Source organism: Engystomops pustulosus, unplaced genomic scaffold (genome assembly GCF_040894005.1).
Source record: "Engystomops pustulosus unplaced genomic scaffold, aEngPut4.maternal MAT_SCAFFOLD_233, whole genome shotgun sequence".
Classification (NCBI taxonomy): Eukaryota; Metazoa; Chordata; class Amphibia; order Anura; family Leptodactylidae; genus Engystomops; species Engystomops pustulosus.
Window position 1 is genome coordinate 129,537 of NW_027285112.1, and position 22,557 is coordinate 152,093.

The 22,557-nt window shown below is 42.4% G+C and overlaps 1 protein-coding gene across 2 annotated transcripts in view; it reads right to left on the reverse strand.

Moving 5' to 3' along the window:
* LOC140109612 (endoplasmic reticulum membrane-associated RNA degradation protein-like) overlaps positions 1-16,492 on the reverse strand; it is a 71,313-nt gene extending 54,821 nt beyond the window's left edge. The window contains exons 1-2 of one of the 2 annotated variants that reach the window (XM_072132119.1): positions 16,397-16,463; positions 2,874-2,955 (exon numbers count right to left, since the gene is read on the reverse strand). The gene's annotated coding sequence lies outside the window, so the exon portion shown is untranslated. Of the gene's footprint in view, positions 1-2,873; positions 2,956-16,396 lie in introns of both variants that reach the window. The other variant, XM_072132118.1, reaches the window with a different exon arrangement.
* Positions 16,493-22,557: the final 6,065 nt, after the last annotated feature.

The following is a 22,557-nucleotide window of genomic DNA, read 5'->3' on the forward strand; positions in this document are numbered from 1 at the left end:
AAGTCTACAATGAGGAGTGGACGTGGATGTCTGATATCTGTCAGGTGCTGAGTAACTTTGAGGAGTCAACACAGATGGTCAGTGGCGATGCCGCCATCATCAGCCTCACCATCCCGCTGCTTGGCCTGTTGAAAAACTCTCTGATCAGCATGAAGTCGGAAGCTTTGCGCTCGTCACAAGAGACGGGGGAAGAAGATTCCCTTGTTGATAGCCAAAGCACCCTTAGGTCTGTTTCTCAGCGCATATCGGAGGAGGTGGAGGAGGATGAGGAGGAAGAGGAGGAGAATGTTGGCGAGACAGAAGAGGGGACCATTGTTCAGTCCTTCACTGTTCAGCGTGTATGGGCAGAAGAAGAGGAGTTGGAGGAGGAAATGGGCAGTCAGGCCAGTGAGGGGAGTGAATTCTTGCGCGTTGGGACTCTGGCGCATATGGCAGATTTCATGCTAGGCTGCCTATCCCGTGACCCTCGCGTTCAAAGAATTTATTCCAGCACCGATTACTGGGTGTTCACTCTCCTGGACCCACGGTACAAGCAAAATCTTTCCACTCTCATCCCTGGAGAGGAAAGGAGTGTGAGAATGCATGAATACCAGCAGGCCCTGGTGCACAAGCTGAAACAGTATTTCCCTTCTGACAGCACTAGCGGCAGAGGGCGTACTTCTGCGGGACAAGTAGCGAGGGAGAGTAGGCGAGCAGGCAGCTTGTCCAGCACTGGCAGGGGTACGCTTTACAAGGCCTTTGCCAGTTTTATGTCACCCCAGCAAATCACTGTCACCTGTCCCCAGTCTCGGCAGAGTAGGGCTGATCTTCACAGAAAGATGGTGAGGGAGTACGTAGCTGACCATACCATCGTCCTAAATGATCACACAGCTCCCTACAACTACTGGGTTTCAAAGCTGGACATGTGGCACGAACTGGCGCTGTACGCCTTGGAGGTTCTTGCCTGCCCTGCCGCTAGCGTGTTGTCCGAGCGGATTTTCAGTGCAGCTGGTGGCATCATCACCGATAAGCGTACACGCCTGTCGACTGACAGCGCTGACAGGCTGACGCTTATCAAGATGAATAAAGCCTGGATTTCTCCGGATTTTCATTCTCCACCAGGTGAAAGAAGCTCAACCTGAATAATGTATGCACTCCTCCTCCTCATTGTCCTCCTTCTCCTCCTCTTTGTACACTAAAGCAGAGGAAACTGGCTATTTTTGCCAGGGCCAACTGACTCTAGCTATAGTACTCTATGTATTTAATTTTTCTGGAGGGCCACCTACCCGGTCCTCTGTTTTAAGCAATTTTTGGGAGTGCCACATACAGGCACTCAATTTATTTAATTTTTCTGGAGGACCACCTACCTGCTCCTCTGGTTTGAAAACTTTTTTGGACTGCCACATACAGGCACTCAATTTATTTAATTTTTCTGGAGGACCACCTACCTGCTCCTCTGGTTTGAAAACTTTTTTGGACTGCCACATACAGGCACTATCCAAATTAAATTGTCTCCATAGCAGCCTCCACATGTCGTCTTTTTAACTGCCTCCACACGTTGTCTCCATTGCTACCTCCACACGTCATCGCCATAGCTGCCTCCAAAAGTCGTCCATATAGCTGCCTCCATACATGGTCTCCTTATCAAACGAACTGTGTCAGGCAGAATTTTGGGTTGTTTTCATGGCTTCCACATCAAACTTGTTAACTTTGTCGCCACACTGCTGTTTTATCCACAAAAAATACTGGCAAACTTTTATCATTTACCGATATTATTTCAGCGCTTCTTGCGCATCTGTTTACATTCCCCTCACCCGCTATAACCCAAACTTATAAGAACGCTACTACACTTGATCTTATACAAAAGGTTCTTAGAAGTGCTGTTTGGGGAGTAGCCGAGAGACAGGGGCTTGGATAGGCGAAAGCTCGCCTGGCAGCAGAGCGCCAGCTCCATCTCAAGATCCAACTAACATAGTTTTAACTGCAGCACCTTTAATCTACTACTAGTTCACTGCCTCCATACATGGTCCCCTTATCAAACGAGCTGTGTCAGGCAGAATTTTCAGGTGTTTCACCAGATACGTAGTGGAACTCGGCCCATCTGTCGCCGCCATGCTGGAGACCTGAAGTTGCAATCATAGCAGCACAATATGGATGCCCCATACTGTCGCTCTTAATCATGGAACCATTTCCGTAAAAACAATTAAAAATAGAACCACTATGCTATTCCATTATTCCTAGGTGAAATATTCAAACGAGCCGGCCTGCTTTGAAAATTATAATTTTTTTAAAGTAAACGCTTCTGGCCCCCAGGCCCATTTTGGGTGGGGAGGAGCCGAGAGACAGGGGCTTGGACAGGCGAAAGCTCGCCTGGCAGTGGACCGCCAGCTCCATCCCAAGATTAGGCCGCCTCAGAGGCATCCATGCATGCTGCCCCTGCTGTTTCCTGTCCATTTTGCCTCCACGATCCTCCACAGCGTCCACCAATGTCTCATTTCAACTCTCTATACCCCAGATGCTGGAGCACGAGAGGATATGCAGCACATCATCCCCTTATCAAACGAGCTGTGTCAGGCAGAATTTTCAGGTGTTTCACCAGATACATAGTGGAACTCGGCCCATCTGTCGCCGCCATGCTGGAGACCTGAAGTTGCAATCATAGCAGCGCAATATGAATGCCCCATACTGTCGCTCTTAATCATAAAAGTCGTCTCCATGGCTGCCTCCACATGTCGTCCCCTTATCAAAAGAGCTGTGTCAGGCTCATTTTTCGGGTGTTTCACCAGATACGTTATGGAACTTGGTCACTATGTCGCCACCATGCTGTGTAATCAACTAAATATACCGTCAACCTTTTGTTCACATAGGAAATCATTTCAGTGCTTCTCGCTCACCTCCTTTGGTTAAGCCTGAGTCCATTTAGGGTATGTCGCCATGACACTCTCTAGCCTGCCGTCAGGACGCTTTTGGAGAGCCCTAGTGGCACAAAAAAAGAGAACACCAACAAGTGACACCATTTTGGAAAGTACGCCCCTTGGAAAATTTTGCATGGTGTAATATGTGTATTTGCCCCTACAGGTGCTTGGTTCAATTTGATTTTCCCCCAAAAGTCAGTTTTACCCCTATTTTTTTAAGCCACAAGGGATAATATATGAAACAACCCGCAAACATGTGTAAAACTAATTCTCCCGAGTGTAGATTTGCCTCACATGTGCATATAAAATGTTGTAAAAGGGGAAAGGGAAAAAGGGGCGTTGGCCTTTTAGAAGCCAGAAATCCTTTACATGTGTCAGGATGCATTTGGCGAGCCCTAGTGGTATCAAAACAGAGCGGAACCCCAACAAGTGTAATCATTTTGGAAAGTGCACCCCTAGCAGAATTTAGCAAGGTGTAATATGTGTATTTTACCCTACATGTCTTTGAATCAATTAGGCCCCTAGAAGGAAAAAGAGGAAAATTTTCCCAAAAAAGTCACTTTTTTTGTAAGCTATAAGGGATTAAATATGAAACAACCCTCAAAAGTTTGTACTACGATTTATCCCAAGTATAGAATTGCCCCACACCTGCAAATAGAATGTTGTATACATACACAGTAGGGCTCAGAAGGGAAAGAGGGATGTTGGCGTTTTAGAAGTCAAATTTGACACACATCCTTTACATGCATTTGGAGAGCCCTAGTGGTACAAAACAGAGGAGAACCCCAACAAGTGACACCATTTAGGAAAGTACACCCCTTGGAGAATTGAGCAAGATGTAATATGTGTATTTGCCCGTAAAGCTGTTTGATTTAATTAGGCCCTAAACAGGAAAAAAGGTGAAAATTTTCCTATAAAGGTCATTTTTACCCCTATTTTTTATAGCCACAAGGGATAAAAAATGTAATAACCCCCAAAAATGTGTAAACCTATTTCTCCTGAGTGTAGAACTACCCCACATGTGCATATAAAATGTTTAATGGGCGCACAGTAGAAGGAAAAGTGATGTTTGCTCTTAAAGGATTTAGCAATGCGTAATATGTGTATTTGACCCTACAGGTAAATGATCCAATTAGCCCCTAAAAATGAAAAATTTTCCCATAGAGGTCAATTTTTTTAAGCTACAAGGGATAAAGGAAGAAATAACAGTGAAAAATGTGTCAAACTATTTTAGAAGTACCCCACATGTGCAAACAGTAGAGCAAAAGAGGGGTGTTTGTGTCAGGATACATTTGGAGAGCCGTAGTGGTACCAAAACAGAGGCGATCCCGAAAAGTGACCCTAATTGTTGAATGTACACCCCTTGGAGAATTTAGCAAGGTGTAATATGTGGTGTAGTGTAATACACATGGTGAAATGAGCATTTTGAACATACAAGTAGTTTCCAAATATGATGTGCAATGGAGTCCAAGATTGAAATTGCAATTATTTCTGGAAGGTCGAGTGCCCATTATGTGACGCCCAGTTTGTGCCACTGTGAAATGTCAGCACTCTAGTTAGGAATACTGTTTCCTGATGTGAGAAAGACCCTACATGTGATCCTAAATGCTCGCCAGAAAATACAGCAGGGCTCCGGAATGATAAAGAACTTGGAATATAAATAAATAAAGAACTTGGAGAATTATAAAGGATCTGCTAACAAATCCAGAGGCTTGGAGGGGAAATAGAAAACCTAAAATGAAAAACATAAAACCCACAAGTTACCCTAGTTTGCAAACTACATCCCGTAATGAAATAATCGAGGGGTACGGTGATCAATTTGACCAACATGGTTGGACGTGAATTGTGAATGTGTTGCGTATAAGAAGACGAATATATCAGGGGACCAACTAAAATTTTGTCACTCTGGAGTCCTTCCCTTTAGAAGCAGTGGAATTCACCGGGAAAATGCTGTCCTGACAAAACCGGGGGACATCTAATCCAGAGGTACAGGGGCCCTGTCCTTGTCCAAATATTAAGTTTCCTTATATCTGCCTCTAGAAAATGGAGAAATGATTTGGCATGGCCTGGACATTGGAACATATTGTGCAGTTTCTTCGTTTTCAGTAGGGAACAGGAACGCTGGGAAAAAAGTTACCCACATACAAATGGTAACCCTTATCCAGCAGTGGGTGAACAGATCGGTCAATCAGAGCTCTCTGAGAGATGGCATGATGCCACCAGACATGGCCCCTACCACTGATGATTGGTGCTGTCCTAAACAGCAACAATTATCGTCGAGTGTTGCTATTATTCACCCGAGCGATGCCCATTGTGACGAATATTGCCACTATTGGCTGGTCCAGATCGACTAGTCAATGGCGGCGAACATTAACAGAGGAGGGCAAGGAAAAATTGGTGGCGGTCAGGAACAACAGGCACCTTGCCCCGATCACCGTGTCTACAGACATGGTGATCGGTATTACTGACGTAGCATCGTAAGTAAAATCGATGCTATTGACTGGTTTTATCATGAACTGGGGAGGACCACGGAACTCCTCTGGTCCATGGGGCAGGATGGATGGCCGTCAGGAACAGCCGCCATCTTGCCCCGATTCACTGTGTCTGAACCGTGTTGGCGAGTCACATCCCGCCGCACTGTTCTATTACAACGGTTGTCAGGAACGGTTTTATAGGCTATACAATCTAAAAAAAACTTAATTTTAGTGGGTCTTTAGCTTATTGTTACAATTTTATTAACGCTTTAAGTGTGGAGGAAAATAAAATCATCAATTCTTGTTTCCAATGTTTAACCTTTTTTTGGGGGGGGGGTTCACTGTAGCATAAAAATAATATATTATCTTTATTCTATGATCACTACGATTACGATGATACTTAATTTACCGTATATACCGGCGTATAAGACGACCTGGTGTATAAGACGACCCCCCTACTTTCCTGTTTAAAATATAGAGTTTAAGATATATTCGCCGTATAAGACTACCCCTTTTCCAACGCATACAAAACACCGGTAAAAATTAAAAAAAAAAACAGATTTGAATTTAACATGGTCCTTTTTTAAATGTAAATTCTTATGACATGCAGGTATATAGCAGGAAAACTATCGCACATAAACATAAGGCATACAACAACATTACCATTACAGCACAGCCCCCAGTAGTATACAGCACAGCCCCCAGTAGTATGCAGCACAGCCCCCAGTAGTATGCAGCACAGCCCCCAGTAGCATGCAGCACAGCCCCCAGTAGCATGCAGCACAGCCCCCAGTAGCATGCAGCACAGCCCCCAGTAGCATGCAGCACAGCCCCCAGTAGCATGCAGCACAGCCCCCAGTAGTATGCAGCACAGCCCCCAGTAGTATGCAGCACAGCCCCCAGTAGTATGCAGCACAGCCCCCAGTAGTATGCAGCACAGCCCCCAGTAGTATGCAGCACAGCCCCCAGTAGTATGCAGCACAGCCCCCAGTAGTATGCAGCACTGCCCCCAGTAGTATGCAGCACTGCCCCCAGTAGTATGCAGCACTGCCCCCAGTAGTATGCAGCACTGCCCCCAGTAGTATGCAGCACTGCCCCCAGTAGTATGCAGCACTGCCCCCAGTAGTATGCAGCACTGCCCCCAGTAGTATGCAGCACTGCCCCCAGTGCTGCATACTACTTATATACTTATATACCGTATTTTCCGGGCCATTAGGCGCACCGGAATATAAGGCGCATTAGTCCGATGCGCCTTATATATGTAATAATTCCATATATAAGGCGCATCGGACTATAAGGCGCAGGGTCGGGGGCGTGGCGGAGGTCCGGGGGCGGAGCGGAGACCCGACGGGACGAGACGCGACGCCGAGACGCGGGGAAGATGAGCGGGGAAGGTGAGGGGGAGGTGGAGGATGGCAGTGGACCATACTTACATAGGTCCCCGCTACCGGAGACAGCAGATCTCCAGCGGGAACTGCAGACCGACGCGGCAGAAGTTGTTCGTGCCGCGTGGTCTGCAGTTCCCGCTGGAGATCTGCTGTCTCCGGTAGCGGGGACCTATGTAAGTAGGGTCCGCTGCCCTCATATAGGGCGCACCGGACTATAAGGCGCACTTTGGATTTCCAAGGAAATCCAAGGCTTTTATGTGCGCCTTATAGTCCGGAAAATACGGTACTCACCCTCCGGTGGCCCCGATGTGCGGCGCTGCTCCCCCGATGTCCGCGCCGTCTTCTTTCTTCTGCTGGGCGCCGCCATTGATCTTCCCCGGCAGGCGCCTAGTATGACGTGCCGCTGCTGACGTCATACTAGGCGCCGACCTGGGGAAAGACATGGCGGCGCCCAGCAGAAGAAAGAAGACGGCGCGGAAGACTGAAGACAGCACAGCGCGGACATCGGGGCCAACGGAGGGTGAGTATGCGCCCCGATGTCTTTTTGAGGCTGCCGGCAGCCATCGCTGTGCAAACACCCGTGTGCAGCAAAGCCTTACCGGCTGTGGAGAGGGCTCAGCCCGTGAGCCCTCTCCATGCACCGGGACCGCCGCCGTATAAGACGACCCCAGAGAAGACAGAAGATTTTTCTGTCTTCAAAAGTCGTCTTATACGCCGGTATATACGGTATATAATCTTATTTATATTTATACAATTTTATTTTAGTACCACCATATTTACAGTGGCATAACTTTAGTATTTTTTGGATGATGGAGATGATTGTGGGCTTATATTTTGTGTGACAAGTTGTTCTTTTCAGTGGTACCATTTTGGTGCTTGAAGCTTTTATGGATCACTTTTTAGAACATTTTTTGTAAAGCAATTTGCAATTTACATTTTCAGAAGTTTCCAGTTTTTTTTTTTTTACCGTGTTCACCGAGCTAGTCCAATTGTGATTTTGATTTATTGTACAAATTGTTACAGACATGGCAATACCAAATAAGTGTTTTTTTGTGATTTAGTGTTTTTTTGTACTTAATTATTTGTGTATAGGGAATTGTGGTGCTTGGGGGACTTTAACTTTCTTTTATTATTATTTAATAGTTTTTTACTTTAAAAAAAAAACTTCACTGTTTTAACTCTTTTTTTACTTTTAGTGACATGTAAGCTTGAACAAGTGATCTGCTGATCACTTGTTCAAGCTCTTATACAGCTTACACAGTGCAACACAGATGTATAAGAACAAGACAAAATTAGGCAAGTGAATCTCCCTTGTTCATCACAGATTAGAACACAGCACTATGCATACTGCAAATCTTTATGCTACAGGTACCATCAAATTACCAACAATGTAACAAGGCTTTTGCTGAAACACACGTCAAGGTGTCTTTCATCCCAGAGGTTGCAGGTTCTAGAAAGATGTGTAGGCCACACAAAAGGAAAAACCTCTGGCGATAGGGCGAGTATCTTTGAACACACATAAATGCCGTTAGGCTAACCACCCCTTAATCACATAAAACTTCACTATTATTATTTAAAATTAAAAACAAAAGTGCTCAGGGTTACAAAGTAATAGAAAATTGTTACATTAATCTATCAAAGTGACTAATCGATACCCATCCTCTACTGATAATTTTAAAAATCACAATTCATGGTATGAACACTTTTGTTTTTAATTATTAATAATAATAATAATAGTTAAGTTTTATGTGATGAATGTGTATTCAGCGATACTGCCAAGCACTAATATTTGTCTATTATTCCATATAAACAAATCTCACTAACCTTGTTGGTGATTTGCTGTTACCCAGAGCATTATGATATATAATACAGTATGCATTGTGCGGTTTACTAAATTTTAAAAGATTGCACCCTGTGTGAACTAAAAAGTAATTACTAATCAAAATAATTAATAATTCTGGGTTATGTGCAACTTTCTCATCATATTCGATTACATTTTTTGGAGACGAGGGGATCAAAAATAGCATGTTTTAAATAGGTTTTTAATTTTTTTACAGGGTTCACTGAGCTGGATACACCGATACACAATAGGTTAGATAATATTCTGGGTTGTTATGGAAGAAACATGAGGAAATATTATATATAATTATCTTTTCTTTTTATAAATGGAACATTTAATTGGAAAGAATGGCAGAATGAGGAGTTAAAAAAAAAGTTACATTAAAGTTCACGTTGCTAATGGATTACACTGTATTTTAGTTGCTGGGTCAACTATAGCAGGCCCGTGCTCCTTAGATTCACATTTAATCTAATTCATCTGCCATATACCATACATATATTTCTTCAATTGCATGTTGTTTACAAATGAGATTGTTGTCATTTGATAACCAGCCCCCAGATGCCATACTAAACAGCCTCAAAGTCAGTGCACACAGCAGTTTTTTCTAATCAGTATATTGCATCAATTTTTATTAACCAAATAAATAGTGATGCAAAATAACTCCAAATTATAGATGTTTATTAGTCACAGATGGTGTAAGATACCTAACGAGTATGAACTCACATTGCGTTGCGTCATGTTTTTCAATGCATTTTTGGCGGATTCCAAAGGCTTCAGCCTTGACTACAGGCTAAGGTTACATCGAGTTTCCACTGCATTTGCTAAAACGCAAAGTAACCTCAGCATGTGGTCCAGGCTGAAGCCTTTGTAATGCATCAAAAACTGTGATGCACCGCATCGTGTAAACCCGTACTGGCTGCTGCAGCACATGCGGTATGCTAACTAATGCCAATGTCGACTACATTGCACAACACTAATATGGATCAAAATGGTTAAAGAGTGCAAGGATTCCAAATTTAGGGCAATGTACACATTCATGAAGGACACGCAGGTTAACCCCTTAATGACCGCCATATCATCTTTTTACGGCAATCATTAAGGGTACTTCATCTGACATGACGCATCTCTACGCCTCTGTCACAGCCCAGACATGGCACTAGGTGTTTAACCCCTTACAAACCGCAGTCAAGCATGACCGCGGCGTGTAAGCATGTCCCCCATGGATCAGACCCCCCGGTGTGCTACTGCCGCGGCGCCCGGGTCCGGCGAGTGCCCCGAGGCTTCCGACTTCTCTTCTCGCCAGGTTAATAATAATCTTTATTTATATAGCGCCATCATATTCCATAGCGCTTTACAAATCATAGGAGACAAATACAAATATAATAAAACATGACAGAGCACAAACATTCGTATGGAACAAGAGGAGTGAGGTCCCTGCTTGCAAGAGCTTACAGTTTATGAGGAGGAGTGGGGTGACACAAGAGGTAAAAGAATATATAATGGTCAAGCCATTCTTCTTAAGGGAATAGAACAAAATATAATAAATGGAATTGCTGTCGCTTGAACCAAACATCAGCCGTCATCTTATATACAAGGTCCAGGGTGAATGGGACTGCAGAGAAGTCTGGTGCCTGCTGGTTGCTGGATAACAGATAGGAGGAGGACACAGGACGGATGCAGTTAATGAGTGTTATAGGCTTGCCTAAAGAAATGGGTTTTAAGAGCACGTTTGAAACTTTGGAGGTTAGGTGTCTGATAGTCCAGGGCAGAGCATTCCATAGAATGGGTGCAGCTCTAGAGAAGTCTTGGAGACGCGAATGGGAGGTCCGCACTAGGGTAGAGGATAATCTAAGATCACTGGCTGATCTAAGAGCACGAGTTGGGCGATAGACTGAGATAAGAGAGGAGAGGTAGGGGGGTGAAGCATTATACAGAGCTTTGTGGATGAGGGTTATTATTTTAAACTGTATTCGAAAGGAGACTGGCAGCCAGTGCAGTGACTGGCATGAACTGAAGGCATCCGTGTAGCGTTTAGTCTGAAAGACGAGCCTGTCTGCTGCATTAAGAATCGATTGAAGAGGAGAGAGTTTAGCGAGTGGAAGATCGGTTAGTAGAGAGTTACAGTAGTCTAGACGAGAGTTAATCAGAGCAACAGTTAGCATTTTACAGGTTTCAAATGTGAGAAACGGTCGGATTCTGGAGATGTTTCTGAGATACATCCGGCAAGAGGGAGCAAGAGATTGAATGTGTGGCTCAAAGGAGCTGAGGTCTGAGGTCTGAGTCCAGCACAACCCCAAGACAGCGGGCCTGATGCCTTGGGGTTATGGTGACCTCACAGACTGATATGAAGAGGTTAGGATAGGCACTGTTAGTGGAAAGACAAGAAGTTCGGTCTTAGAAAGATTAAGTTTCAGGAAGAGAGAAGACATGATGTTAGAGACAGCAGAGAGACATTCACTAGTGTTCTGGATTAGGCCAAGGCTGATGTTACGTGCTGAGGTATATAGCTGGGTGTCATCAGCATAAAGATGATATTGAAAACCAAATCTGCTGATGGTGTGTCCAATTGGGGCAGTATAGAGGGAGAAGAGAAGAGGACATAAAATGCAAATAAAGTATATAAAACACAAAAACACCAAAAAACATACATATTTGGTATCACTGCATCCGTATTAAAATGTACAATAAATCTAAATCAATAGTGAACCCTCTCGGTGAACATTGTATAAAAAAAAAAAAAAAAACTTCCCGTAATATAAAATTTTTCATTAAACACCATCACAAAAAATGTTCTAAAAAGTGATCAAAAAACGTTATGCGCTTTAATATGATACAACTGAAAAGAACAACTCTTCTCGCAAAAAATAAGCCCTAAACCAGATCTGACAACAGAAAAATACAGAAGTTATGGCCCTGAAAAGCTGTCGATAACAAAAACAATGCGATTTTCTAAAATATTGGTTTTGCTCAGTAAAATTGAGCAAAGATAAGAAAAACTATATAAATGAGGTATCACCGTAATCGTAGTGAACCAGAGAATAAAGATAAAATATTAGTTTTATATTACAATCAGCGGGGGGGGGGGGTTAGTGCTAAAAATCATGAAAAATGTATGATTTTGTTTGTGTCCCCCTTTAAATAGTTAATAGAATCTCATGAATAAGCTATAGACCCCCAAATTGAATTGTTTTTATAAGTGTTTCTCACCCCGCAAATAATAAGCCCTCATATGTTCACATTACCAAAAAAATGTAAATTTTATAGCCTGCACATTGCGACAATACAAATCTGCTGTGAATGGCGCTGCTTCCCTTCTATGCCCGGCTGTGTGCCCATACAGCAGCTTGCCACCACATATGGGGCATCGCTACACCCGGGAGAAATTGGGCATCAAACTGTGCAGAGCGTTTCATCATTTTATTCATTATGAAACTGTCAGTTTTGGCCTAAATTAATGCATTTTCCCAAAAAATGTTAACGTTTCTAAATTGCAGGTCCATATTGTTTAAACCCGTGTGAAACACTTAAAGGGTTAATAGACTTAATAGAAGTTGTTTTACATACGCTTAATGGTGAAAGTGGGGTAATTTATGGGGTTTAAATATTGTTTAGCCTTTCAAAGTCAGTAGTTTTATTTCCTGCCTGGAAAGCGGAACTTTTTAAACTTTGAAAATGAAGAATTTTTTAAAAACTTTTGCCAAATTTTTTTTTTCAGAACGAAACGCAAAACTTATCACTTAAATTTTAAAGCTAATGTGAAGTACAATGTATCATGGGAAAACAATGTCAATATCACCTGGATATGTTAAAGCGTTCTGAAGTTCTAACCAATTATCGCGATATATGTCAGATTCGAAAAATCGAGTCTGGTCATTGAGCTGAAAACTAGTGTCGGTGAGTTCTCGGTATCTGCTAATCTCATTTCATAGATTGAACACTGTTCCATGGATGTTCTTGGCGGGTCTGACTGTAAACTGTCTGCGCATGCGACTGCTCTACATTAGTATTGTAGAGCAGTGTATTGGACTTGAACGAGTGATCAGAGCATCACTGGTTCAAGTTCAAATTTGTATAAATAAAAAAAGTTAAAAACAGTAAGGTTTAAACATTACAATAAATAAAAAATAAGTACATAAAAATGAGCCCCTAAAATGTCACTTTCCCATATGATTTGTAAAGCGCTACAGAATTTGATGGTGCTTTATAATTGGAGATTATTATTATTACTACAAACACTTAATAAAATATAAAAAACACAAATACACAAAAACCCCCCACATATTTGGTATTACCGTGTCCATGACAATCTGTATAATAAAACAGAATCATTACTGGACCAGCACGGTAAATGCCGGGAAAAAAAAGCAAAAAACGTTCTGAAAAAAAGATAATTTTGAATGAATACCTTTAAAAAAATACTCTAAAAAGTGATTTAAAAAATGTTACGCATTTTAAATAAGACCACTAAAAAGAACATCCCTTCGCACAAAAAATCATAAGCAGATTCTTCAGCCGAAACATAAAAAAGTTATGCATATGAAAAAATGGTAATGCTAAAATTAACAACCTTTTCGCCAAATTAATTTTTATTCAGTTAAATTGGGGAAAAAAATCTATATACGAGGTATTTTCAGAATCGTGGCGACCCATAGAATAAAAATAATATACTGTATATACTCGAGTATAAGCCGACCCGAGTATAAGCCGAGACCCCTAATTTTACCATCAAAAACTGGGAAAACCTATTGACTCGAGTATAAGCCGAGGGTGGGAAATGCATTGGTCACAGACCCCCCCCCCCCAGTAGAATACAGCCTGCCCCCAGTATTATACAGCTTGCCTCCCAGTAGTATACAGCTTGCCCCCCAGTAGTATACAGCCTGCCCCCCAGTAGTATACAGCCTGCCCCCCAGTAGTATACAGCCTGCCCCCCAGTAGTATACAGCCTGCCCCCCAGTAGTATACAGCCTGCCCCCAGTAGTATACAGCCTGCCCCCAGTAGTATACAGCCTGCCCCCAGTAGTATACAGCCTGCCCCCAGTAGTATACAGCTTGCCCCCAGTTATATACAGCCTGCCCCCAGTTATATACAGCCTGCCCCCAGTTATATACAGCCTGCCCCCAGTTATATACAGCCTGCCCCCAGTTATATACAGCCTGCCCCCAGTTATATACAGCCTGCCCCCAGTTATATACAGCCTGCCCCCAGTTATATACAGCCTGCCCCCAGTTATATACAGCCTGCCCCCAGTTATATACAGCCTGCCCCCAGTTATATACAGCCTGCCCCCAGTTATATACAGCGAGCCCAGCATTAAAAAAAAAAATAATAAACTTATATACTTCAGGCTTCCGCGTCCGTCTTCTTTCTACTGCAGGGCGCCGCCATTGTTTTTCTCCCAGGCGGCGCCTAGTATGAAGAAAGAAGACGGGCGCGGAAGCCTGAAGAGGACCTGTGCGGACATCAGGGGAGCAGCGCTGCACGTCGGGGCCACCGGAGGGTGAGTATATACGTTTATTATTTTTTAAATATTTTTTAAGTATGCATGTTATGTATTGACTCATGTATAAGCCGAGGGGACGTTTTTCAGCACATTTTTTGTGCTGAAAAACTCGGCTTATACACGAGTATGTACGGTACTATTTTTATAGTATGGTAAATGGACAAAAAAACTAAAAAAAATCTTCCTAAAAATTGATGATTTTTATTTCCTCCACCAACAAAGAGTTAATAAAATCTCACCAATTAGCTATAGATGCCCCAAAATTGTGTACTAGAAAAGTACATCTCATGTGGCAAAAGAAGCCCGTATAGGACCACATTATAAAAAGGAAAAAAATTATAGACTGTACAATGTGACAATGCAAATCTGCTCTGGATTGCGCCTCCTTCAATTCTATGCCCGTCCGTGCGCCCATACAGCAGGTTACCACCACATATGGGGTATCCGTGTACTCAGGAGAAATTGGGTATCAAACTTTGTGGAGCCTTTTTTCATTTAATCCATATCAAATGTTTAATTTTCCAGCCAAAATTAATGTATTGTCAAAAAATATTACAATTTGTAGATCGCACCTCCATTTTGTTTAACCCCCTATAAAACACCTTTTGGGTTGAAAGTTCAGAAGGTCCCTCTAAATACAGGTTTTGGTGATTTTTTTTTTTTTAATTTGAAAATTGGCACCTAAATTCTGAGCCTCATAACATTTTAGTAAAATACGTGGAATGTTAAAAAACCATACAAAAATAAAGCAGACATTTGGGAAATTTAAGTTATGAATTTATTTGGGTGCTATGACTATTTCAAAATCCCCTGGATATCTCATAGCATTTCAAAGCTATAAGCACTTATAGTGACACAGGGCAGATTTGAAAAATGGGGCTGCGTCCTAGAGGCCAAAATAGGCTGAGTCCTGAAGGGGTTAAACACATGCGTTTCAAAACACAATGGATCGGTTGAAGAAAGATATGCCTAATTACTAAACACAACTGTGAGGGTGCATTCACATGTGGTGTTTTGGATGCATGCATTTTTTTAAATGTTACAGCAATGAAGAAAAATGCATTGTAGGTGTATGCAGATGTGAAAAGGTTTACACAGCTGCTTACACATTGCATACCAGCAATGCAGAGTAGCCAAACACATTGTAACATTTAAAAATGCATGTGTTTCAACACACACGTTAAGATGCATCCAAAATGTCAACATGTGAAAGCACCCTTTACATGATCTTAATACATGCGTTAATGTTAACAACCATTTAATTAGGCAAATCTCTCTTCCGCTAATCAATTACGTTTTGAAACGCATGCATTCAATGTCACATGTGAATACACCATCTATGTTTCACCGACCAGACAGATTTTTGTGTTTTAACCATAAGGCAAGCATTTGGCCCTCATGATGAGCTCAGTTTAGGTTTCAAAATGCATTTCTTTTAAATATGAAATATTTTATGGTGATATTCATCTATGTGCATATATAGATATTTTTAAATAGATTTTTACCTCTAATTCTTGTAAGAGGATGAAGTGTTTTTAGGGGGCTATGGATATGTCTCATGGCAATTTCAGGACACAATGAAAGGGAGATTTGGAGGAAAAGAGAGGGGTGAAAAAAAGATGCTAAGTGGAAAGAAAACATTTTGCTCTGATAAATTGTATGTAACAGTTTCTTGCAGTGGCCTGTACTAACATCCAAACTGCAATGTTAGAAAAGGCATTTTCCTAATATAAGGGTCAGGCAATCCCCTGATGAACTACTACTCCCAGTCACCTATAGTGCCGTTTCAACCTGGGGTTCAGGGGTCAGCTCCTGCCATACAGTCCTAGGGTACTGGTGTGATGTGTTTGGGGACACTGCTGTTTCATTCCATTCCTAAGGCATTTTGATGGAGGATTTAAAGCTGCGGGTAAACGATAAAATGCTGCAGACTACGGTATTTCGGGACCACGTAAGATAAATATCGTATTTACTGAAAGATACACAGCACCCACATATCTCCCGTGGACCCCCTATCACTGCAACATGGGTAGCACAGAACTTGTCCCCACGGTGACCCTAAATACATGGGAAGGTTCATATCAAGGGACACCGAGACACAAACCGGACCAGTGTGAACACGCAACCAAACTACTCCTAGCAACACAATATCCAGAACTGGAGGACAGACACGTAAGAAATTAAGGAATCTGTTGTATGTATTTGGCAGTACTCTGCTTACTGAAGGTAGCCAAAAAAATCGAATAGCAATGATTGGTATGAAGCAGTCAGATAGCAGCCTGATACTAACACCCACCTCCGGCTCATTGCCTCGCACTTCCTGTGCACCGCCAGCTCATACGCCTCTCTACAGCGCATGCGCCTTACCCGCCGCTGTGGTCCGATAGTTGTGTCTGTGAGGCGTAAGCCACTTTACAGTCTCTATAGTTGTAGCAGTTTTTCCGCGTTGGGACCAGAGCCAGAGTCTTCGTTTTACGAAAATATTGCAATATAAAGATTTTTCCTATCGATACTACATCTATCAAACTTATATTTGTGGTGAAGTTCTCCTCAGAAGATTTGAGAAATGTTACATTACAATGATATGGTATATCCCTACACTGAATATATATTCATAGACAAACACATTATGAGGTGGTCAGTCTTTAATAGTGTGTTACTTTGGCCTCATGCACACTACCATATGGGGGAACATCATCCTGCCACACGGTTTTCTGTCAGAGCACAGCCCCCATTCAGTGACAAGGAATAAGTGGGCCTCATAGCAAACTTCTGTCTGGGGCCCCCCTATCCCCAACCACAGCACACAGGGGTCCCCAAACTACAGCCCGCGGAACGTTTCTATCTGGCCCCCGTCGCATTGAGCGTTTGGAGCGCCAGCCCGGGGGCCCCCAAACAATAAATCCAGATCCATGGGCTCAGCACTGGCGCTCCAATAGCGTCAATGATTAGGACTAGTCATAGGCCGCCGCCTTCGGCAGTCAGACAGGGGCCTACATCTAACCGGACAGGAAACTCCTGCCTGTTACTGTGTAATGCTCGATGCGTCCAGAAACGACTGCTCAAGCACTATTATTGCAGGGGAGCAATGTGGCCGGAAGACAATCCTGGTGCACATCAGTCTTTGAACCTGGATGCGTGGCCGCGTGATGATGTCATCACGGGGCCGCGCACCCCTTCCTGTCCAATAACAGCCAGAAGAAAGAAGCTGCAGGAGCCACTGCCAGAGGTGAGTACTGGATTTTTTATTTTTTAAAACAGCAGTAAAAAGATTGTGGCGGCCGGGGACCCAATGGGGGCATTATAGAAAAAAATAATGGTGGGGGGCAGTATATGAAATAATTAATTATGAGGGGCAGTATATGAAATAATTATCAGTGGCAGCATAGGAGATAATTAATTATGGGAGGCAGCATGCATAGGAGATAATTAATTATGGGAGGCAGCATAGGAAATAATTAAAGGGGTTGTCCGAGTTTTTGAAAAAAAGATAAAAGTGGCCGGGACAGGGCTGCTTAAAAAAAATAAAGATGTACTTACCTCCCGGTGCCCTCCCGTATCCAGCGCTGCTGTCACTCCGGTCCGGGCGCTATGTAAACAAACATGGCCGCCGGAGCAGCGCTGGATTCAGCTTCCGGCCGGCCGTGGCCGGGCACGCCTATCCGTCCCTATACACAGCATTGTGTATGGGGGCCGGAAGGTTGCCGAGTCCAGCGCTGCTCCGGCGGCCATGTTTGTTTACATGGCGCCCGGACCGGAGTGACAGCAGCGCTGGATACGGGAGGGCACCGGGAGGTAAGTACATCTTTATTTTTTTTAAGCAGCCCTGTCCCGGCCAATTTTAGCTTTTTTTCTAAAACTTGGACAACCCCTTTAATTATGAGGGGCAGTATAGGAAATAATTATGAGGGGCAGCATAGGAAATAATTATCAGTGGCAGTATAGGAGATAATTAATTATTGGAGGCAGCATAGGAAATAATTATGAGGGGCAGTATAGGAAATAATTATGAGGGACAGCATTGGAAATAATTAATTATGAGGGGCAGTATAGGAAATAATTAATTATGAGGAGCAACATAGGAAATAATTAACGGAGGGGTGCAGCATAGGAAATAATTAATGGAGGGGGGCAGCATAGGAAATAATTAATTATGAGGGGCAGTGTAGTAATTAATGGGGGGGGGGGGGGTGGCATAGGAAATAATTAATGGAGAGGGGTCCCAGTATATTTAATAATTAATTGACCAAATTAATTCATTCATTGGACCAATGTATAAAATAGTTCACAAGGGGGTGCAGTATATTAAATAATTAATTGAGGGGGAGCCCAGTGTATTACGGATACAGTCACATGGACCGCTAGCCAGTGGCGTAACAATCGCGGTCGCAGAGGGTGCGACCGCAACCCTGCCCTTTGTGGGGAGGGGCCCGGGGACGAACGGCCGGGTTTTAATTCACTGATGCGTACCTCCACGGCACCTTCCTCTGTGTCTCTGCTTCTCCGAACTCCAGTCAAAACACAAACACGGGCTGGCTTGCCTGCCCCGCTCACTCAATCTCTGGCCGACCCGCCCACCCATTCAATCTCCGGACGGCCCACTCAATCTCCGGTCGTCCGCCCACCCAAGCTCCGTCTGCAGCCCACCCGGAGGCCCCCTCCGGCCGGGAGAAGTTTTGCGTTTATTTAACAAAAAAAAGAAAAAATTATGAATTTTTTGAAAAATTTGCCATTTTCGAAATTCGAAATCATCGTGTTTTCAGACAAACAGATTTACCACCTAAATTACTTGCCGAATAACATTTCCCATTTGTCTACTTTACATTTTGATAATTTTTGAAATGTTTGGATCAATTATTTTGATGTCATGCGGCTTACAAATCGAATAGCGATTTTCCGTATTTTCAGAATTGACTATTTTGGGTATAAATACTGTTTGAAATAAAATTTTACATATTTAGCATTGAAACCCCCCTATATAATCAACCCATTTTCAAATCTGCACCCATCAGAAACAGCTTTTAAGAAGATTGTTAACCCCTTGAGATCTTCATAGTAATTGAATCAAAATGGAGGTGAAATTTAGAATGGTCAAATTATGTCGGTTATACGTTAATTTAGCCCTAAAATTTACACATTTCCAAAAGATAAAAAGAGAAAACCCACCATACAATTTGTTCTACAATTTCTCCCAAGTACAGAGACCCCCCACATGTGGTCGTTACTGGTGTTATGGGGGCACAGGGAGGCACAGAAGGGAAGGAGCACCCTGCAGCTACCAGGAATTTAGTTTCCTCATTGGCCCCTTTTGAAGGCTATAAAATTTTCGCTTTTTCGTTATTGGGGCCATGTGATGGCATTTTTTTTGCTGGATGAGATGCTTTTTCCAGTGTTACCATTTTGAGGTTGGTATCACCTATTGTTGAAAATGTAGGAACTTTTTTTGAGGTCACGAGTAGAAAAGCATCAATTCTGTACTGGATTTTTTACTGTTTTTTTTTTGTTCACCGTATAGCCTAATAATCATGGTATCTTTATTCTATGGGTCGATACGATTACGGGGATACCAGACATGAATATTTTTTCTTATGTTTTACTAAATTTGCCAAATAAAACCCTAATGTGGGGGAAAATCTATCATTTTTGCATCGCCGTCTTCCAAGTGGCATAACATTGTTACGTTTTTGGCTACATAGCTGGTTGATGGCTTGTTTTTTGTGGGACATGTTGTACTTTGCAACAGTATCACTCTGGAGTACATATGTTTTGTTAATCACTTTATATGTGGGGTTTGTGTTATGATTTAGACTTTTTGGAGCGTTCTATGTCTCTTTATATGTTTTGGGGCTTATGGGCATTTTTAGTGATTTATGAAGTTATTTTTTATTGAAAAACATATTTTTTTACTTGATCCACCATGGGACATGAACAAGCAATCATCCGATGTATTGCAGGGTATTAGCCGTGTCAGCCTATGCACATCCGATGGGACCCCAGAGATGCCATAGCTGTGATCGGTGTCCCGCGCCGTTTTTGGCGTTGACAGCGGCATTTAATGGGTTAAACACACACAATCGGAGCCCACTCCGACCGTGGGTGCTAGCCGGGGATGTCAGCAGTAGATTACCGCTGACATCTCGCGACCCCCGATGCCGGTTCAACTCCAGTGCAGAGCTGAACCGGCATCGTCTCTGCGCAGTAGCTGTACTGCGCTGAGCGCTATTCGCGGGACTCAGCGCAGTACAGCTACGGCGCAGAGCGCTAAGGGGTTAAAGCAGTGTGCATGAAAAAAGAAAATTGCTTCGCCATCATCTGACGCTAATAACTTTTGATACTTTGGTGTATGGAGCTGAGGGAGGTGTCATTTTTTGCTAAATGAGCCGTTGTTTTCACTGCTATCATTTTGAGGACTGTGCAACATTTTTATTACAGTTTTATGTGATGTAAAATGGTGTAAAAGTGGCGTTTTGGACATTTGGCTATTTTCCGTTATGGGGTTCACTGCCAGTATTAACCATTTTTATATTTTGATCTGGCATTTTGGGACGCAGATATGCCTAACATGTTTGAGATTTTTACTGTTTATTTAGTTGTATATCAGTTCTAAGGAAAGGAGGGTGATTAGAATTTTTAGGTTTTTGCAGTATGCAGCATTTTTTCATAGGATACATCACAGTGAGCCATTGGCACATTGTAATGAATCTCCAGAAGCCATATAGCATCAGGTCTGACGCAGACCAAAGGCTGTCATGACAACCAATCACAGCCCCCCGATGATGTCACTGGGAGCAGCAATCTCAACAAACATGGTGGTGCTCACGAAATCAATGCTAGCACCAATCGTTGGTATTAGTAGTGTGTGTTTCTGCAATATGCAGTGAACCATAACCTCTGTATGAAGAGGGCTCACCCTCATGGAGGAGATAACGATGATGAATTGAGGAACTTAACATTTTTGTGTATTGATAAAATTTTGCAGAGATGAGTTATGGCTTACAGAAACTGAAATGGCAGCCAGGTAGAAAAAGAAAAAGAAAGAGACTCCTTCTTCTGTGAGTTGCCAGATTTCCAGTAAGTGTTGATATCGCCCATGAGCTCACAGTTATGCCCCGGTACTGTTTTTATATACAGGCGGTCCCCTAATTAAGGACACCTGACTTACAGACAACCCATAGTTACAGACAGACCCCTCTGACCTCTGGTGAAGCTCTCTGAATGCTTTACTATAGTCCCAGATTGCAATAATCAGCTGTAAGGTGTCTGTAATGAAGCTTTATTGATAATCCTTGGTCCCATTACAGCAAAAAATGTTTAAACTCCAATTGTCACTGGGGCCAAAATTTTTTTTGTCTGGATCTATAATTATAAAATATAGAGTTTTGACTTACATACAAATTCACCTTAAGAACAAACCTCCGGACCCTATCTTGTACGTAACCCGGGGACTGCCCGTACTTTTTTTCTTTTGATCTAGGTTCTGGTGCAGTAAATATGTACAAACTTTGATTTGCTGTATTTATGTATAGAACTTCTAAATGTATGGTATGAGCTTGGCTTTGATGCTGTATTAATGTATTTGACTTGGTTCTGGTCTTGTATGTGTTCTACCTTCTGGATTTATGCAGTTGTCAGAACATTTTTATATTTACAGAGTGTAAATGGGGCTGTATGGGTCTTTACATGAGGGCATAAGAGATCTATAACTAGTCTGTGCAGGTATGTAAATAGTGTTCTGCTTATTTATCCAATTGTGCATTTTAACCACTTAATGACCCAGCCCTTTTTCGTTTTTATTTTTCACTCCCCACCTTTAACAATTTATAACTTTTTTTATTTTTTATGTAAAGAGCTGTATGAGGCCTTGCTTTCAGAGTAACAAATTGCACTTCATAGTAACGGTAGTTAATTTTCCATGCCGAGTACTGAGAAGTGAGAAAATATTTCAAATGCAGTGAAATTGATGAAAAAATGCATTTTTCGCCATTTTCTTCTTGGCTTGTATTTTATGACTTTCACTGTGTGCCCCAAAAGACACGTCTACTTTATTCTTTGTGTCGGTGTGATCACGGCAATACCAAATTTATATAGGTTTTAAAGTGTTTTCATACATTTACAAAAATCAAAACCTCCTGTGCAAAATAAAAAATTCTTCATTTTGCCATCTTCTGGCGCTAATAACTTTTTTGTACTTCAGTGAAAGGAGCAGTGTGTGGTGTAATTTTTTGCAACTTTTGATGACGTTTTCAGTGCCACCATTTTGAGGACGGTACAGCCTTTCGATCATTTTTTATTGAACTTTTTAAATTGCTCTAAATGTAAAAAAAAATTGGCATTTTCAACTTTGGGCACTATTTTCCATTACATGGTTAAATGCCGGTAATAACAGTTATTATATTGTAATAGAACGGACATTTTAGGACGTGGCGATATCTAACATAGAAAAACGTCACGTGTCAT